Consider the following 13,410-nt stretch of genomic DNA (forward strand, 5'->3'; position numbering starts at 1 on the left):
CAGCCTTGGTCCAAACATGGACAAAAGAGCTGAATTCCAGAGGTGAGGTGAGAGTGACTGCTCTTGATATCAAGGCAGCATTTGACCGAGTGTGGCACCAAGGAGCCCTAGTAAAATTGAAGTCAATGGGAATCAGGGGGAAAACTTTCCAGTGGCTGGAGTCATACCTAGCGCAAAGGAAGATGGGAGTGGTTGTTGGAGGCCAATCATCTCAGCCCCAGGACATTGCTGCAGGAGTTCCTCAGGGCAGTGTCCTTGGTCCAATCATCTTCAGCTGCTTCATCAATGACCTTCCCTCCATCATGAGGTCAGAAATGCGGATGTTCGCTGATGATTGCACAGTGTTCAGTTCCATTCGCAACCCCTCAGATAATGAAGCAGTCCGAGCCCGCATGCAGCAAGACCTGGACAACATCCAGGCTTGGGCTCATAAGTGGCAAGTAACATTCGCGCCAGATAAGTGACAGGCAATGACCATCTCCAACAAGAGAGAGTCTAACCACCTCCCTTGACATTCAACGGCATTACCATCGCCGAATCCCCCACCATCAACATACTGGGGGTCACCATTGACCAGAAACTTAACTGGACCAGCCATATAAATACTGTGCCTACAAGAGTAGGTCAGAGGCTGGGTATTCTGCAGCGAGTGACTCACCTCCTGACTCCCCAAAGCCTTTCCGACATCTACAAGGCACAAGTCAGGAGTGTGATGGAATATTCCCCACCTGCCTGGATGAGTGCAGTTCCAACAACACTCAAGAAGCTCGACACCATCAGGGAAAAAGCAGCCCGCTTTATTGGCATCCCGTCCACCACCCTAAAGATGCACTCCCTTCACCTCCGGTGCACAGTGTGTGTACCATCCACAGGATGCACTGCAGCAACTCGCCAAGGCTTCTTCGACAGCACCTCCCAAACCCGCGACCTCTACCACCGAGAAGGACAAGAGCAGCAGACACATGGGAACAACACCACCTGCACGTTCCCCTCCAAGTCACACACCATCCCGACTTCATCGCCGTTCCTTCATCGTCGCTGGGTCGAAATCCTGGAACTCCCTTCCGAACAGCACTGTGGGAGAACCTTCACCACATGGACTGCAGCGGTTCAAGAAGGCGGCTCACCACCACCTTCACAAGTGCAATTAAGGATGGGCAATAAATGCCGGCCTCGCCAGCGACGCCCACATCCCACGAACGAATAAAAAAAAAGGTTTTGGAGTCCTCAGCCCCAAAATTTCACACCCCTTATCGACATCTGACCGAGCAAACCCTTGCATAATCTGAAAGTCCTATATCAGGTCACCCCTCAGCCTTCTCTTTCCTTTGAAAAAGAGCCCCAGTCTGTTCAATCTTTCAATAATTGAAAGTGTGAACTTTGGACCTAAGCAAGATAGATCAGAATATGTTCCAACTGGTGAGAAGCTAGGAATTGTGGGGGAGGAAAGATGTTTACGGGTCCAAGTACAAAATCACTAAATGTCAGTGGACAGTTACAAAACATTATTCAAAAGGCTAATGGAATGTTGGCCTTTATCTTAAGGGAGCTGGAATTCAAAGGGGTGGAAGTTCTGTTCCAGTTATATAAACTCTGCTGAGACCACATTTCGAGTCCTGCATTCAGTTCTAGGCCCCACACCTCAGGGAGGATATATTGGCCTTGGAGGGGGAGCAGCGCAGATTCACCAGAATGATACCGGGGCTAAAATGGTTAAATTATGCCGCCAAGTTGCATAAAAAAGGTTTGTATTTCCTTGTGTATAGAAGATTAAGTGTTGATATAATCGAGTTGTTGATGGTGATTAAATGAGCCAATGGTGTGTGTGTGAGCTGTGAGACAGCTTGAAATCCCAATCCTCTCCACCACTGGGGACTGAGTCTTCCAACATACAGGGATTTTCACTCGTGCAAGTTTCATCCACATTTCCTGCTCTTCATTTCTCCGACCTGCTTGTTGCGCCTTTCCCTTCAATTCAGGACTTACAGGAAAAACTCGATTCTGCCGTCAATCTTCGGGTCACATGGTGAGATTTCAAATAATTGAAATCGACCCTGATCACCCCCAATATCGTCACCGACACGTTTGACGAGTGCAAAGCGGCTTCTATCGCGGTTTTACTGCACAACTCGTTCAAAGATACTGTCGGTAATTGGAGGGTCTTTCAAGTCATGACACGAACAGAACAGTTCGCACTGCCGTTTTCCCCAAGACGCTTCAGATTCATGGGGAATGATTACGGTCTGGCGGTTAAATCCGTTCCCTCTTTACTTAAAATACTAAAAGTCCCGCCTTTGAACCCGTGTCTTTTAGTATTTTTGATAACCGACAACAAACTGGTTTGTCCTGTATTTTACATTACTTTCTAAATATTACAGATAAGCAGAGCACTTGAGCTGTCACAGCTGTGACTTTGACTTTTCTCCCTCTCCTCTCGATCTCCCTGGCAACTGCCACTAACCACAATCTTCTCTCACACTTCATCATCAGGAAGTTCCGAGCCTCGGTTTTTAAATGAAATAACGCTCATCTCTCCAATCAACGACAGCCCAGAGAGAGTTTCTTAGTTTCAGCTCCCACTTTCCCCAAATCCTCAAAGTAGCATGAAAATAATTGTCCTTAAGTTAATAATAATAATATCATTAAAAGTTCTTATCGTCTGGAGTTTTGTTTCAGATTCCACGGCTTTTAAAGATCACTGCGGATGTTTAACGAATCGCCTCTTGGTTGGAGGCTTCTGTGTGGGAAAGATCAGGAAGTGATAATTGAGAGACCGAGGATGAAGCTGTTTGATGGGAGCACTGGGGACACAGACCGTGCGCGGCTCCAGTGGAGCAATCGGTCAGCGCGCGTTATTTCTACAATAATTATACACTCGAGAAATGCTGGGGTTGTGAGTTTCAGCGCCATCTAAAGTAGTTGAACCTTCTAAACATTTTGACTGGAGTTCAAGGTACAACCGGTTCCATAAGCACATCGACTTCTTCATGTCCCCATGTGGGCACTGAGGCTCCTCTGGCCTCCCGTCTTGCAATAGCAGGTGAGAGTTTATTTGTTTATAGGAGGGAGAGGGGGCGATTGGCGAGAGCTGAAATGGTAAAGCGGCCGGCACGACATCTTTAAATCTAAAGAACCAAACACACAATTCTTCTTTCCGTGAAGCAGGTATTCATCGGTTTGAAGTGTCGTGTAGGGAAAATTCGGGAGGCAAATCTGCTGCCTGGTGTCACGGTGTAACGGGTGAAATTATTCAGCTTTCAATTGTTGATCGGCTGAAATCTCGAGAGGCCTTTTCCAGCTCCCGTGTGGAACAAGTTTAGCTTTTGAGCCATTGGGTAAAGTGTATTTTTTTAATTGCTGCGAACGAATGACAAGATATTTTGTACAAACAAGAAGAATTGTAAACTCACGAGTTCACTGTCCATGTTTCTTACATCATGTTCAACAGAAACAAGGATTCTCCTCAACACGTTGCTGAAAATTGTAAAAAAGGGATACTCCCCCTAATTGGATAGCGACAGGGATAATTCAGTGTCCCACCATGAATCTGTACGATGGAAACCAATCTTATAGCGAACCTGGATAGCTCAGTCGGTAGAGCATCAGACTTTTAAAACAGCTAGTGATCTGAGAATCCAGGGTTCAGGTTAAAAGTTTTAAAACAGCTGGCAAGTTCTGCTTTTCCAGCGGACCAATATCAGCGAAAGGAGCAAGAGTTGACCATTCAGTCCCTCGAGCCTGCTTCGCCAATTTGATAAGGTCATCGCTGATCTTCGGCCTCAACTCCACTTTCCCCACCTATCCCCATATCCCTTGAGTTCCTTAGTGTCCAAAATTCTACCTACCTCAGTTTTGAATCTATTCAATGGCTCAGCATCCACAGCCCTCTGGGGTAGAGAATTCCAATGGTTCACAACCCTCTCAGCGAAGAAATCTCTGTACTAAATGGCCGGCCCCGTATCTTGAGATTATAACCATTAGTTCTAGACTCTCCAGCTAGGGGAAACAGCATCCCAACATCTACCCTGTCAAGCCCTCAAATAATTTTATATGTTTCAATGAGATCACCTCATTATTGTAAACTCCAGAGAATATCGGCCCATTCTGTCAATCTCTCCTCACAGGACAACCCTCTCATCCCCGGAATCAATCTAGTGAACCTTTGTTGCACCCACTCTAAGGCAAGTATATCGTTCCACAAGTAAGGAGATCAAAACTGTACACAGTACTCAAGGTGCGGTCTCACCAAAGCCCTATGTAATTGCAGCAAGACTTCCTTATCCTTGTACTGCAAACCCCTTGTAATAAAGACCAACATACCATTTGCTTTCCTTATTGCTTGATGCACCTGCATGTTAACTTTCTGTGAGACATGTACAGGGACGCAAAAATCCCTTTGAATACCAACATTGCTTAGTCTCTCACCTTTTGAAAGATGTTCTGCTTTTCTATTCCTCGCAAAGTGAATAACCTCACATTTCCCCACTTTATACTTCGTTTGTCACCTTCTCGCCCACCCACTTAACCTTTCTGTATCACTTTGCATCCTCTTTGCGTTCTCCTCACAGCTTACTTTCCCACCTACCTTCGTATCGTCAGCAAACTTGGATACATTACACTCGGTCGCCTCATCTAAGTCATTCATATAGATTGTAAATAGTTCAGGCCCAAGCACTGATTTTCACGGCACCCCACTCGTTCCAGCCTGCCAACCCAATAATGACCTGTTTATTCCGACGTTCTGTTTTCTGTCAGTCAACCAATCCCCAATTCATGCTAATGTATCAATCATGATCCCACGAGGTCTAATCATGTGTACCAACCTCTTTTCTGGCACCGTATCGAATACCTTTTGAAAATCCAAGATTACTACATCCTCTGGTTCTTCCTTGTCTATCGTGCTAGTTACAGCCTCGAGGCCTGTAATAGATTTGTTAAACACGATTTCCCTTTCATAAAACCGTGTTGCATGTGACTAATCATATTATGATTTTCTAAGTGCCCTGTAACCACGCCCCTAATAATAGATTCCAGCATTTTCCCTCCTACTATTGTCAGGCTAAATGGCCTGTAGTTCCCTGTTTTCTCTCTCCTTCCTTTCTTGAATAGCGGGGTTACATTTGGTACTTTCCAATCCACGGGGACCGTTCTGGAATCTTGGGAATTCTGGAACATTGAAACCAATGCATCCACTGTCTCTGCAGCCACCTCTTTTAAAACCCGAGGATGTAGGCCATCGGTTCCAGGGGATTTGTTGGCTTTTAGTCCCATTAATTTCTCCAATACTTTTTCTTTACCAACCTGAATTACTTTAAGTTCCTCACTCTCATTAGCCCCTTGGTTCCCCACTAGTTCTGGTATGTCTTTTGTGTCTTCTACTGTGAAGACAGATAAAAGTAGTTGTTTAACGTCTCTGCCATTTCCTTATTCTCCACTATAATTTCTCCTGTCTCTGCCTCCAAGGGACCCATGTTTACTTTCGCTAATCTCTTCCTTTATACATACTAATAGAAGCTCTTACAATCCATTTTTATATTTCTTGCCAGTTTACCCTCATTCTATTTTCTCCCTTTTTATCAATTTCTTGGTCATCCTTTGCTAGTTTCTAAAACTCTCCCAATCCTCAGGCTACTATTCTTTATGCAACATTGTAAGCCTCTTCTTTTAACGTAATACTACCCTTAATTTATCCAGTTAACCAAGGTTGGACTTCTTTTCCGGTGGAATTTTTTAATCCTGAAGGGAATGTATTTTCGTTGAGAATTATGAATTATTTCTTCAAATGCTCGCCTTTGCTAATCTACCATCATATTTTTAATCTATTTTCCCAATGTCCCTTAGCCAACTCATCCCTCATAAGTACATAATTGGCTTTGTTTAAATTTAAGACCCTAGTTTCGGACTTAACTACATCACTCCCAAACTCAATATGAAATTCTATCATATTATGATCATTCTTCCCCAGAGGATTATTTACTATAAGATTACTAATTAACCCTGTCTCATTACACAATACTAGATCTAAAATAGCCTGTTCCCTGGTTGGTTCCTCGACATATTGTTCCAGAAAACTGGCTTGAATGCATTCCATGAACATAAAACAGCTTATCTTGAGTTGCGAACATGATATCAGAACGGTGCGGTGACTTATGACTTCAATACAAGGTCAGATCTGCCAGTCGGATTAGATGTTTGTTGCAAACACAGAGAGTTAATGAAACGAAGCCTTCCCTGCACAGCAGGGAGTGGGAAAGAAAAATATTGGGGCCTTGAGAGGCGATGGACTTCCTGGACAGCAGGATGAATAGACACAAGGATCTTATCTCACTACTTCTTTCAGGTGATGAATGTATTAACACTCAAGAGATCACTGATCCAAGCCAATTATCTCCAGTCGCATTCTCCTTCCAATCTTGCACACGTTGCTTAGCTTTGAAACCGTGCATTTGTTCACACTGGGGTTCAATTGGAAGAAAGTGGTGCTGTGATCAGCTAGTGTTGTTAAAGAGCTGAAGTGCAGCAAGATACATCAAAGGCGAATGATAACAGTGATTGTTCGGACACTGTGAGCTACAATTAAAGGTCGGCAACATTTAAAATGTCAGACAGCAGGTCTTTTCCAAATCATGACAGAAATGATAAGAAAACTTCATGCACACTTTGAAAATGACGGCATCTTACACAAGGCAAGAAAGTGCACTGTGTATCGTGATAATGCTTTGTAAGATTAAAGAATGATGGGCTGCTGGCTGTTAAGGCAGGAGCAGTGGTGGTGAAAACGCTCATGTTGATTCGAGGGATTTTGGTTGGTTTGGCGGCTTTCAGATACTGACTACCTTAATGCTCAAGAGATGTTCTCACTGTCCAAGGCTCATTATCTCCAGTCGCATCTCCTTCCAATCCTGAACATGTTTCTTCCCTTTGAAATTGTGCATTTTTTCACACTGGGATTCAATTTGAAGAAAACGATGCAGTGATCAGCTGATGTTGTTCAGGAAACTGAGTTTTTTTTATTCGTTCATGGGATGTGGGCGTCGCTGGAGAGGCCGGGATTTATGCCCATCCCTAATTGCCCTTGAGAAGGTGGTGGTAAGCCGCCTTCTTGAACCGCTGCAGTCCGTGTGGTGAAGGTTCTCCCACAGTGCAGTTAGGAAGGGAGTTCCAGGATTTTGACCCAGCGACGATGAAGGAACGGAGATATATTTCCAAGTCGGGATGGTGTGTGACTTGGAGGGGAACGTGCAGGTGGTGTTATTCACATGTGCCTGCTGCTCTTGTCATTCTAGGTGGTAGAGGTCGCGCGTTTGGGAGGTGCTGTCGAAGAAGCCTTGGCGAGTTGCTGCAGTGTATCCTGTGGATGCTACACACTGCAGTCACAGTGCGCCGGTGGTTAAGGGAGTGAATGTTTAGGTTGGTGGATGAGGTGCCAAACTAGCGGGCTGCTTTGTCCTGGATGGTGTCGAGCTTCTTTAGCGTTGTTGGAGCTGCACTCATCCAGGCAAGTGGAGAGTATTCCATCACGCTCCTGACTTGTGCGTTGTAGATGGTGGAAAGGCTTTTGGGAGTCAGCAGGTGAGTCACTCGCCGCAGAATACCAAGCCTCTGACCTGCTCTTGTAGCCACTGTAAATATATAGCTGGTCCAGTTAAGCTTCCGGTCAATGGTGACCCCCAGGATGTTGATGGTGGGGGATTGGGCGATGGTAATGCCGTTGAATGTCAATGGGAGGTGGTGAGACTCTCTCTCAGATTAATGATTTGGATGAGAATTTAGGAGGCATGGTTAGTAAGTTTGCAGATGACACCAAGATTGGTGGCATTGTGGACAGTGAAGAAGGTTATCTAGGATTGCAACGGAACCTTGATAAATTGGGCCAGTGGGCCGATGAATGGCAGATGGAGTTTAATTTAGATAAATGTGAGGTGATGCATTTTGGTAGATCGAATCGGGCCAGGACCTACTCCGTTAACGGTAGGGCGTTGGGGAGAGTTATAGAACAAAGAGATCTAGGAGTACAGGTTCATAGCTCCTTGAAAGTGGAGTCACAGGTGGATAGGGTGGTGAAGAAGTCATTCAGCATGCTTGGTTTCATTGGTAAGAACATTGAATACAGGAGTTGGGATGTCTTGTTGAAGTTGTACAAGACATTAGTAAGGCCACACTTGGAATACTGTGTACAGTTCTGATCACCCTATTATAGAAAGGATATTATTAAACTAGAAAGAGTGCCGAAAAGATTTACTAGGATGCTACCGGGACTTGATGGTTTGACTTATAGGGAGAGGTTGGATAGACTGAGACTTTTTTCCCTGGAGAGTAGGAGGATAAGGGGTGATCTTATAGAAGTCTCTAAAATAATGAGGGGCATAGATAAGGTAGATAGTCAAAATCTTTTCCCAAAGGTAGGGGAGTCTATAACGAGGGGGCCTAGATTTAAGGTGAGAGGGGAGAGACACAAAAGGGTCCAGAGGGGAATTTTTTTCACTCAAAGGGTGGTGAGTGTCTGGAACGAGCTGCCAGAGGCAGTCGTAGAGGCGGGTACATTTTTGTCTTTTAAAAAGCATTTGGACAGTTACATGGGTAAGATGGGTATAGAAGGATATGGGCCAAGTGCAGGCAATTGGGACTAGCTTAGTGGTATAAACTGGGCGACATGGACACGTTGGGCCGAAGGGCCTGTTTCTATGTTGTAAACTTCTATGATTCTATGATTCTATGATTCTATGATCATTGCCTGGCACTTGTCTGGCGCGAATATTAGTTGCCACTTATGAGCTCAAGCCTCGATGTTCTCCAGGTCTTGCTGCATGCGGTCTCGGACTTCTTCATTATTTGAGGGGTTGCGAATGGAACTAAACATTGTGCAATCATCAGCGAACATCCCCATTTCTGAGCTTATGATGGAGGGAAGGTCATTGATGAAGCAGCTAAAGATGTTTGGGCCTAGGACACTGCCCTGAGGTACTCCTGCAGCAATGTCCTGGGGCCGAGATGATTGGCCTCCAACAACCACTACCATCTTCCTTTGTGCTTTATGACATCACTGCAGTGCCTACCAACCCTGTTCAATATGGTCTGTGGGTGTTTGATGGGACGGTGTAGAGGGAGTTTTACTCTGTATCTAACGCGTGATGTAGCTGCCCTCGGAGTGGTTCATGAGACAGTGTGGAAGGAACATTAGTCTGTTTCAAACCCATGCTGTACCTGCCCTGGAAGTCATTGATGGGACGGTGTAGAGGGAGGTTTACTCTGTATCTAGCCCGTGCTATACCTGCTCTCGGAGTGTTTGATGGGACATTGTAGAGTGAGCTTTATTCTGTATGTTACCCATGAAGTATCTGACTGGAGAGTGTTTCAAGCGGACACTAGGTGCTCAGAATGCCACATTCTGCAGCGCTAACATCCATCACCTCGATGAGAGCAACATTTAACCAGAAGATATAATCATAGAATCATAGAATCATTACAGCACAGAAAGAGGCCCTTCGGATCATCAGGCTTGTGCTGGCTCTTTGTAAGAGCAATCCAGTTAGTCCCATTCCCCCTCTCTTTCCCTGCAGCTCCTGTAGATGAGAGAAACCCATCAGTTTCTCCCCTGACACAGATCTGGAAGCACAGTGATTGTCCCTATCATTTTTTGTACAGTGTTTTCGATATTTTATACCTGGATCTGAGTCTTTTGGTGATGATTTCAAATTTATTCCCTCCAGTTACTGACTCACCAACCAGTGGAAATAGTTTTTCATAATTTACCTGGTCAATTTTTGAACACCACTTACCCTTCTTTGTTCTAATTAAAAGAGCCCCAGTTTCTCCAGTCCCTCCTCATAACTAAAGTCTCTCGTCCCAGGTATTATCACCGTGAATCTCTTCTGCACCCTCTCCATGGCCTTGACATATTTCCTAGTGTAAGATGCCCAAAACTTTACACAATATTCTAACTGCACATTAACTAATGATTTGTACAGTTTTATATGACCTCTGTCCTTTTGTACTCTATGGCCCTATTTGTGAAACCTAGGGTTCCATGTGCTTTTTAACCACTTTATCAACTTGTCCTCCCACTTTTAAAGATTTGTGTATCTGAACCCCTTGTACATTTTAGAGAAATTAACATAACATGTTTAAAATACATTGACATAAATCTGATATAATGTGTATTATGGGAAAGAGAAATTTAGCCTGAGTTAGAAACGCAAACACGCGCTTCACAGCAGGCAGGTCGCCATGGCAACACTGATCAGACATTCCATTCTACAGAATCGGTTAGTTGGAAATTCTAACCAGATCAGGGGAAAGAACAGGAGTTTGCCTGTTATTATCCACACGATAAACTTAAACCAGAGTGAGCAATATAATAGATTAGGTTATAATGTGTGACGTTTCTACTTATAATTGTAATAGTATAAGAAATAACATAATTAACAGGGTAGTTTAGGGATAATGATGACATTACTGAAGAAAAGTAACTGCTGGGAACCAAGGAATGTGTCCTTGTAAATCACAGATCAGAGAAGTTCCAGCTGTCTTTTCCTCGCTTCCGGTCTAAATCCAGCATAGAAAACAAAGAAGACTCAGGTGGCAGAGATGGATCACTACAGGGTTATAAAAGTGAGGGGATACTGATGGAAGGGGGAAGTCGGGACTGGAGACACCGGAGATCAAGCTCAGGGCGTCCGAGGTTCCATCCAGTGGGCTGACCTCGTGTAAGTTACTGAGGGCACGGGGGACTTGCATGATTATTCTGATCGATGGATCAACATAAGATACAGTTGAGGACAGACAATTTGCTCATCTTGTATTTCTTAATAAAGTATTAAAGTTGCTGACACAAGACTATCGAATCTGCTAATTAAAAGACAAGGCGATAGTTAGAATCTTACACCCCGCTACTGTTCTGCTCCTCTAGTCTTTTGAAACTTTTGTCATTTAGTCCCGATTTTATCTTGTTCTTAAATCACAAAATGTATCACATCATGTTGCTCACAGGTTCGTAAATGGGACACCTTCCTGTCCCATTTTCTAAGCTGTGTATGCCACTTTAAAGTCACTTACAGTCCTGGTTCCTTTTTGGCGTCAACTGGTGATTTTCGTCTTGTGCCCCATATACCCAAGCCCAGATCATTTCTGTATATTGAGAAAAGCAATGGTGCCAACACTGACCCTGGGGGACACCACTGTTTACATCCCTCCAGTCTGAAGAACACCCATGAACCACTACTCTCTGTTTTCTGCCCTTCACCCAACTTCCTATCCGTGCTCCCCACTCCCTTTAATTATTTTAGCCTTAATTTTATCAACATGGCTCGTGTACGGTACCTTATCAAACACCTTTTCAAAATCCATCCACACAACATCCGCTGCATTTCCTTTATCACCACACTTGAGGTATTACCTCAAATATCCCATGTTGTCCTTAATTAATCCATTTTACAAACAAATGTTGAAACCTTAGCTCCACCTCACAGGGTTTCATCTGTTTAAAGCCACAATATAAAGGTTTCTCCCGGTGTTTAAGATAAATTAAGTTTTAGAAATGATGCAGTTTCAGACAATGAGGGCTATCCGGGCTCAGACCCGCCCACTCGGGGCCGTAAGTCCCGCTCCTCACACACTCCGACTAGTTGGAGGACCAACCTCCCGCTCGGTCCTCCAGTCCCTCTCTGCTCTCCCTGTTGGTCCGGAACTCTTCTTATTCACCAGGGCGGGTCAATGGTGGGAGTGACGGTCCTGAGGGACAGTTGGGAAATAAACATTAATTGAACCCGTCAGTTACAACATTTAATAGAACGAAATTTATCGTCACGGGAAGAAATCATAAGTGGAGTTCACCAAAGTAGCGGGTCGCAGCTGCGCCGAGTGTTTGTTGTGGTTTTAATAGCACCAAGTTTTGGTGTTTCAGTTTATTTTAATACCCTTGGTCCAAACGCGCTCTCCCTGATTCCAATCTCTTTGCTTTCAGTCCGGAGATTAAGCCCATTAATGGCGGCTGCAGCCCCCAGCAAGCAGCGCGGTACAGAATGTCGCCTATCTGAATCAGAGGAGTCCAGTGCGCAGGCGCAGTAGAGGCTCATTGTTCGGCTGTGTGTTCTGAGCATGCGCTGCCAATGGAGGCTGCGGGAGTCGGAGCGATTGGTGTCGGTAAGAGGATCGGAGGGAACAGGTTAATAAACCCCAGGGGGACCGGGCCCAGGGCCTGAATATAAAGCAGTGAACGTTATCCCCCAACGCGACCCGACCCGCCGGATTCCGGTTTCACCCCTTTCGATTCGGTCCAACTCTCAGTCAAAGGCCCGCGGGCCTTCCATGCGCCAAACTCCGGGACAGCCAGGAGGTGCTCGGAATTCTCAGGGAGCGTCTGTAAATGAAGGAGAAATGGTGACGTGTAGGGAGCTCCTTAATTGAAGGGAAAATGTTGACATATCAGGGAGCATCTGTAAATTAAGAGGCTATGGTGACATGTCAGGGAGTGTCTGTAAATGAAGGTGAAATGGTGACGGTCAGGGTGTGTCTGTAAATTAAGGAGAAATGGTGACGATCAAGGAGCGTCTGTAAATGAAGGAGGAATAGTGATGGGTCAGAGAGTTTCATTAAATGATGGTTAATTCGTGACTGGACAGGGAGCGTCTCTAAAGGGAAGTGAAATGCTGACTGGTCAGAGCATCTGTAAATGATGGAGAAATGGTGATGGGTCAGGGAGAGCCCTTCAGCAGAACTGGGTGATATTGCAGATGGACAGCTTACAAGGAGGGATAGGGTGATGGGACATGGGGAGAGAAACAGAGAGAGAAGATATTAATGGAGGGAGACAATTGAATATGAGAGTATACTGGCAAGAAATATCAAATCAGATTGTAAGAGCTTCCTATGGGAAGTAAAAATGAAGAGATTAGCGAAAGTAAACATGAGTCCATTACAGGCTGAGACAGGAGAAATTATAATGATGAGTAAGGAAATGGCAGAGACGTTAAACAAATGTTTTTTATCTGTCTTCACAGTGGAAAACACAAAAACATATCAGAAATAGTGGGGAACTAAGGGAAAAATCCTCTCCGTTTCTACTCTATCATAGAGTCATAGAGTCATAGAGTTATACAGCACGGATAGAGGCCCTTCGGCCCATCGTGTCCGCGCCGGCCATCAGCCCTGTCTACTCCAATCCCATATTCCAGCATTTGGTCCGTAGCCTTGTATGCTATGGCATTTCAAGTGCTCATCCAAATGCTTCTTGAATGTTGTGAGGGTTCCTGCCTCCACAACCCTTTCAGACAGTGAGTTCCAGACTCCAACCACCCTCTGGGTGAAAAAGTTCTTTCTCAAATCCCCTCTAAACCTCCCGCCTTTTACCTTGAATCTATGTCCCCTTGTTATAGAACCCTCAACGAAGGGAAAAAGCTCCTCAGTATCCAT

The sequence above is a fragment of the Heptranchias perlo genome, unplaced genomic scaffold, assembly GCF_035084215.1.
Source record: "Heptranchias perlo isolate sHepPer1 unplaced genomic scaffold, sHepPer1.hap1 HAP1_SCAFFOLD_240, whole genome shotgun sequence".
NCBI classification, from domain to species: domain Eukaryota; kingdom Metazoa; phylum Chordata; class Chondrichthyes; order Hexanchiformes; family Hexanchidae; genus Heptranchias; species Heptranchias perlo.